Genomic DNA, 7749 nt, shown 5'->3' with positions numbered 1-7749 from the left:
CAGCACTAAACAGCACAGAACTAAACAGCACAGAACTAAACAGCACAGAACTAAACAGCACAGAGGACCACCTAACACACCCTCCCTCTACCCTGATCAATGCCCGAGTGAAGATGGCGGCGACTAGCGGGGAATTTATAGGATCCGAGTATCGCGAGATCCGACAACGGGATTATGAGTCAGAGCCTCAGTTTCACTTTTGAATTTGGCGCCAATACCCGGATCTGTCTCGGATCCGACTCGGATCCGCAACGTTCGGGTGGGCTCGGATTTCAGAAATCCGAGCGCGCTCATCCCTAATTAGAACGGCAATGTACACTTGCAGGAGGCAGTGTTGAATCCGATGCAGTTCCTCTGCAGAAGCTAAAGCTACTGGGTAATGTTTACTGTTTGATTTTATACCAATTTAAATTGTGCCAGCTGGGCTTTTTATATGGTGAATCACCAATATAAGTAAAAATCTTAAATAGAAAATCTCTATGTTTAAATACAGTCATGGGAAATTCTAGCCATAATAATGGATAGTTAATAGCTTTTTTGTATTCCTTCTGTATTCGTTCCATGCGTTCATGCTAAACACCATATCATCATCACCATTTATTTATATGGTGCCACTATTTCCGCAGCGCTGTACAGAGAACTCACTCACATCAGTCCCTGACCCATTGGGGCTTACAGTCTAAATTCCCTAATACAGACAGACACACAGACTAGGGTCAATTTGTTACCTAGACAGACAGACAGCCTAGACAGACACACAGACTAGGGTCAATTTGTTAGCAGCCAATTAACCTACCGATATGTTTTTGGAGTGTGGGAGGAAACTGGAGCACCCGGAGGAAACCCACGCAAACACGGGTAGAACATACAAACTCCTCACAGATAAGGCCATGGTCGGGAATTGAACACATGACCCCAGTGCTGTAACGCAGAAGTGCTAACCACTTAGCCACCGTGCTGCCCATACCATATTAAAGAGCAATCAGCTTTGGAAAACAAAACAAATAAAAAACACTTGCTTATGTTGCTGAAGACCTAAAAGGTACTAGTAGAGTTGGAAATATTTTACTAGTTTTCTCGATTTAATCTTCTGATAGCGACAGCTACTTCTAATTATCCCCTTTTTTGAACTTCTTGTCATGGTGGGGTAATTTGTTTACTTATTTTTCTATCCAAATACTAACAGTAGCAATATGTTTATGCCATCCATTCCTGAATGTGTAGAGCCAGGAACTAGGGTTGTACCTGTAATTGTCAACTGCCACCACTAGCTTCAATTGTTATTCCACCACTAGATACATAAAGTCCCCCCCACCTCTTAGATTGTAAGCTAATTTGGACAGAGCCACAGTTGCCTTGTGTTTCATTTCATGTAATTTGCTTGTATCATGAGTCCCTCAATGCACAGTGCCGCATAATATGTTGATGGCACTTTATAAATAAAAAAGATTACATTCACAACCTACAATTGTTAAGTGTTAGTTTTGACTGGATATTATAAGTAAAATACTGCCTAATACCTGAAAATTAATAAGTATACTGTGCAACATTGTAAAATAACTAAAAATACTGGTTTTGAGGGGGGCGTGGCCTGGACGAGCATGGAGTAGCAAGCACAGTTGCAAGCTCTCCATCCCAGATATCCTGTTGATCTCTGTTATAGTGGAATAAAGAAACTTTTGGACCCAAAACTGTGCATCCGAATAGTTGCTGTACATAGTGTACCTGTTTTGATAGTGCTCTTGTCCTCCAGAGAGAGAGAGAGGAGTTCCGTGTGATCGGCGGGGCCTGACTGGTGTGGAGGTGAGCGCCGAGGGAGGCTGTGTCGGCGGAGAGGTGAATAGCTGGTGCTCTCGGTTCCTGTCTGGCTGGTGCGGAGGTGATCCTTTAGTGGCTGTTGTTCTCCCCGATGGTCTCCTGCGGGGTATAGTCTCCATTTTACCGCCAATCTGCTCCGACGCCATTTTACCCAGGTCTGGGAGAGAAAGTGCTGAGCCTCTGGGTGGAGGAATACTGCAGGCAGTTTGTGGCAGTTGATGACTGCTGGGACATAGCGCCTCTGCAATACCACATACTGGCTTGTGTACAGGTGAACACAGCCTGTGATAGCCATCTGATACAGGTACATTTATAGCCTTGTACAAGTGAGGAGTTACTGAATTGGGCTCTGGACTTATTTGATTATCATTATCAGTGTTGTTGGAGATATACCTTTCTCTGTGAAGATAACTGGCTGCACTGCACTGCTAGCAATACAATCTGAGCTGTACACCTATATGTAATTAAAGCTATACAGGCTACAGGGTTGCATACATCTTTCCTGTGAAATTATGGGCAAACATAACCAGTCCACCGCAGCGGGAAAATTGGACCACTTTGCTCGCTCCTCCACTGCGGCCTCTGGTTCAGGAGATGCATCACATCCCATTACCCCCCCCCCTTTGTCGGCTCCACTGGCGGAAGCTGAAGTTACATTACAGCAGGTCCTGCAGGCCATTGGGGCATCTGAAAAGCGTGTTACGGATAAAATAGGAGAGGTGCAGGTGGACCTCTCTCTTCTCCGGCAAGACGTGCAAAAAATCAGGGAGAGAGTGGGTGAAGTGGAGACCCGTGTGTCTACATTGGAGGACACTTCTGCACCAGTTGCGGGCCGGTTGGAGAGTCTGGAGTTGCAAGCATCCCTGTTTAAACAAAAGCTTACGGATATGGAGGGGCGTTTGCGTCGCAGCAACATTCGGTTGGTTGGATTGCCCGAGAAGGCAGAAGGTGTCTCCCCATAATCTTTCCTGGAAAAGTGGTTAATCCAACTGTTTGGTACAGATTCATTTACAGCCCAATTCGCGGTGGAGCGGGCCTACCGTATTCCAACTCAAGTACCCCCTCCTGGAGCCCCCCCATGCACCTTCATAGCCAAATTGTTGCACTATTGTGACCGAGATACCATTCTATGCTTGGCTAGGCAGAAAGGTTCAGTGGAATACAATGGTCAGCGAGTAGCAATGTATCCTGACTTCGCTCTGGATGTACAAAAGAACAGGGCTCAATTCATTCCGGTGAAGAGAAGATTGAGAGATTTACAGATCCCGTATGCCATGATCTTCCCTGCCCGGTTGAGGGTGGTTTCGGAGGGCCGTACATCCTTTTTTGATACTCCCAGAGAGGCTGCAATTTGGTTGGACCGCCTAGCTGCTGCTGGATGAGTACTTTTCTATGTCTCTCCTCATAGTCCTTTGGACATTGCTGATTTGTCATTGATATTATGCATGGTATTTGCTATACATAATGTAATTTCTCTTCTGTGGTACAAGAAAAAAAAAAAATGTATTTCGCTCAGGTGGGGTCTGTGGTTTTCAAACTAATGTTGAAAGGTCCACTGTAAAAAATAATAATAAATGTAATGGGCTGGAGAGCCCATGGCTTTAAGGCCGTTCTTTTCCTCTCGTCTCAATTCGCCCCTTTTCCTTCCTTCCTTTTCCTTCCTCTATCTTCTGGTATTTTGCGGGTTGGCGGGTGTTGAAGAACCCTCTCCTATGATATGATTCTCAAGCCATTTCATGCATTGTTCAAAAGTATCTCCCATCCTCCCAGTCACATGGCGAGATTAGCTATTTTGCATGTGTTTGTAAAACCCCCCCACACAACTCTGGTCAGTTTCAGATAACAGCTTTGAAGCCTGAGACAAAGGAGGGTGTTGGGACACTGGGAGGGTCACTTGCTTTTTACTGCTGGACACATACATAGTGGGGAGAACCGACAGGGGTGATGACATCATCACCCCTGGACCCAAGAATCTCCATGTGTGTGTGGTGAATCACCACACACATGCTGTTACTTGGGAGGCTGGGAGTTTCCAAGTTTGGACTATAAAAGTCCAGACCCGGGACCCTCTCTCTCTCTCTGGATGCCTGCTGCCCCTTGACAAAGAGCTCTACACTACACTGCAGGAAATACACTAGGGATACATTACACTAGGGATACACTACACTAGGGATACACTACACTGCAGAAAACATCTATAGGATTACAACACACTACTATATATATATATTACACTAAGCTACAAGAAAGGATTCTATCACTAGGGATACACTACACTGCAGAAAATATACTAGGAACATTATACAAATAGGGATACACTACACTACAGAAAAGATCTATATGATCTACTATACTATATATATATATATATATATTACACTAAGCTACAAGAAAGGATTCTATACTACAGGAACGTTCCCTACACTACAGATAAGAATCGGACCGAGGATACAAGGACTTAATAAGTATCATTAGTATATATATCTATTCATAGAGCTATATGTGTATTTGTAATGTGGATTTAACTATTTATATACATATAATTGAGTAGCTATTGTCTGATATCTGTGATAGTTAAATCAATATTATAAATACTGATTCTTATTAAGGATACATATGCAAAGCTAGGATAGTGTAAGGAATAACGGTGGCGAACCTAGGGTTAATGTTATATTTATATACTATGTTATGTTGAACAACATTATGATATATGTGTGAATTGTGAATACAAGCTTTTCTGTGTTAACAGTAAAATACTTTGATTTAAATACATACATATGTTGAGTATTGATGATTTATAACAAATATATACTGTGAAGTACTGCTGAGATACAGTGAATATTTGATAAATAGTTCTGTAAAACTTGTGTTATTTAGTGTGGTCAAAAGACTGAGTAAGGCAACACTGTGTAAGGAAAAGTGCATAAAAGTGCGAGTGTATCTAAGAATATAATTAAAGGATAGCGTGCGCATGTGAGGCGCTACCACAGGTCCTTTAACAGCGGGTGACCTCTTTTGGTAGTGTGCTGGCCTGCTGAATATCTTAAGGTAACTTTAGTTAGGGTTTAAGGTATACTTAAGTTGGGTGGAGTATACAGGGTGGGGGTGTGGGTTTAGTATTAAAGTTATTTAAGTTGTGGGTAGTTTTAATGTTATCGTAATATATAGACAAGGATTATATGTGCTTATAAGTATATCAATGTATGCTCTGCAGGGGTGTGGGATGCGGGGTAGTGGGATAAGAGGGACTACTATTATATGTATTCTGGTACATTTGATAAGGAGCTGAAAATGCTGTGAAACGTTCTCTTGTACTAAGACAAATTAGAAAAAATGATCCTGATATTGTTTGTCTATTGGAGACTCACTTACATGGTGATAGAATACTCGCCCTTAAAAAAGCATGGGTAGGTAGGGCATACCACTCTACGTACACGACTAATTCTTGAGGGGTCTCTATATTGGTACATAAACGTCTCTGCTTCTCCTTGGAAAAAATTCAAGTGGATGCAGGGGGAAGGTTTGTACTGATGAAGGCTGTCATTAATTGGGTTCCGGTGATTCTGTTAGCTGTATATATACCCCCACCGTATAATGGTGAGGTGTTAAGGAAATGTGGAGAATTCATGGCATTATTCCCAAAGGTTCCAGCCATTTGTATAGGGGATTTTAATAATGTGATAAATGGAGAGGTGGACACATGGCGAGAGAAAAATGCTGTAGTTGGCAACTCTAAGTCGGCTTTTTCTGCTCTGGTTGAGGAAATGGGGTTAGTAGATGTATGGCGTTTGAGGCACTCAGAAGATGTCCAATACTCCTGCTTTTCTACATCACATAATGCATTTTCAAGAATTGATCTGGCTCTGCTGTCACACTCTCTGGTACCGCTGGTAAGGAGCGTGGAATATAGGGCATGGGGAATTTCTGACCACTCGCCCCTCTGCCTATCTATTGATTTTGCAATTGATAGAGGCCAGTCCTTTTGGAAATTAAATCCCTTCTGGCTCTCCTTGATGGGTACAGGAGCGACATTGGTGACACAGTGGGAAGGCTTCTTTGTAGATAATCTGGTAACAGCAAGGCCACCTATAGTTTGGGCTTTCCTAAGGGGGACATTAATTGCTGGCATAGCTGAAATTAAAAAGTCGTCCAGACAAAAAGAACAGATATTAGAGAAAAAGGGTAAATCCTTAGAAGCACAATACATTGCGGACAAAACTGAGGTTGCAAGGGGAACATGGCAGTTGGCCCAGAGAGAGTGGGTAGAGTATGTATTTCAGAAATCCAAACGTAAATTTCTGTTTTCTAAGCATGAACGATATGCAGAGGGCGATAGAAATGGTAGCTTCCTGGCTTATCTAACAAGGGCGGAGAGGGCGGATGCGGCAGTACCGGTTATCTGTGATGACAGTGGGGTTAAGAGGTATCTGATGCCTGATATTGTTGAGGTATTTCATAAATATTATACTAATACATATAAGTCGCAGGTCAGATATGACATGGATACGTTACAGCGGTATTTGAATGGCATCTCCCTTCCTGTCCTCTCCGATGATAGTAGGGAGTTTTTGGACTCACCCTTTACTCTTGAAGAGATTGATATAGCTATTATGTCATTTCCTAATGATAAAGCCCCTGGAGTAGATGGAATCCCAATTGAATTATATAAAAAACACCAGCCCTTTTTTGTGTCTAGGTTGTTTGGTTAAATTCAGCGAGCTGGGTGAGACTGGCGCTCTTTCCCCTTCAATGGCAGAGGCAATAGTGGTGGTGCTGCCTAAGTCAGGGAAAGATTTGTCAAATGATGTTAAGATTCTGGCAAAATTACTGGCTTTGAGGTTAAGTAGTGGTGCTGGAATTAATTCATCCGGATCAGACGGGATTTATGCCAGGCAAGTCCACGTCTATCAATCTTAGAAGGCTGTATACTCTCCTGCAGGTGCAGTCACCCTCTTCTGAGAGCAAAGTTGTGGTGTCCTTGGACGCAGCCAAGGCGTTTGACTCGGTGGAGTGGCCATACCTGTGGGAGGTACTCTCCCGATTTGGAGTGGGCCCGGAATTTATAAAATGGGTTAAACTTTTGTATTCACATCCAGTGGCGCGGGTCTGTGTCAATGGGCATCTTTCTCAACAATTTCAATTAGAGCGGGGTACTAGACAGGGATGCCCGTTGTCTCCGGCCCTGTTTGCATTAGCAATAGAGCCGCTGGCCTGTAAGATCCGGCATGATAGAGAAATTGTGTCACTTAGATCAGAGCACAGAGGATAAGGTGGCATTATATGCAGATGATATGCTGCTGTTCCTTTCAGATCACACTTCCCTAAAACATTTGCTGCGGGTGGTTAATGGATTTGGTTTTTTTTCCGGCCTAAAAATTAATTGGGATAAATCTAGCGTGTTCCCTTTGGGGTGGGAGTGTCCCGTGACAATGCTAGAAGGCTTGCAGTTAAAATGGGCATCGAAATTCAAATACTTGGGAATATGGATCTCTAATACCCCCGCTGAATATGTAGAACTTAATTTGCGGCCCCAGATCAAATACATTAAAGAAAAAACTCATGTATGGAAGAAGCTCCCACTTTCTGTCTCCGGTAGGATAAATTTAATTAAGATGATGGTGCAGCCAAAGTTTTTGTATATACTCCAGCAGTCATCTGTATATATTCCACCCTCCATTTTCCGTTGCATTGATAGCTTTTTGATTTTATTGGTTTGGGGAGGGGGAAGAGCTAAGGTCAAGCTCAGCTCGCTGTGTAGATCCAGATCTTCTGGTGGATTTGCACTTCCTAACTTGAAACTATATTATTTTGCCTCTCAGTTGGTCCACCTTAGGGCATGGGTTTCGGACCCCGATTATCATGAGCTACATTGGGTGTTGGTACACCAATTTAATTCTAATCACACTCCCTTACAGTCAGAGCTGGCGGGGC

Source organism: Mixophyes fleayi, chromosome 2 (genome assembly GCF_038048845.1).
Source record: "Mixophyes fleayi isolate aMixFle1 chromosome 2, aMixFle1.hap1, whole genome shotgun sequence".
Lineage (NCBI taxonomy): Eukaryota > Metazoa > Chordata > Amphibia > Anura > Limnodynastidae > Mixophyes > Mixophyes fleayi.
The sequence above is the reverse complement of the archived record's forward strand: the minus strand, read 5'-3'. Positions refer to the sequence as shown.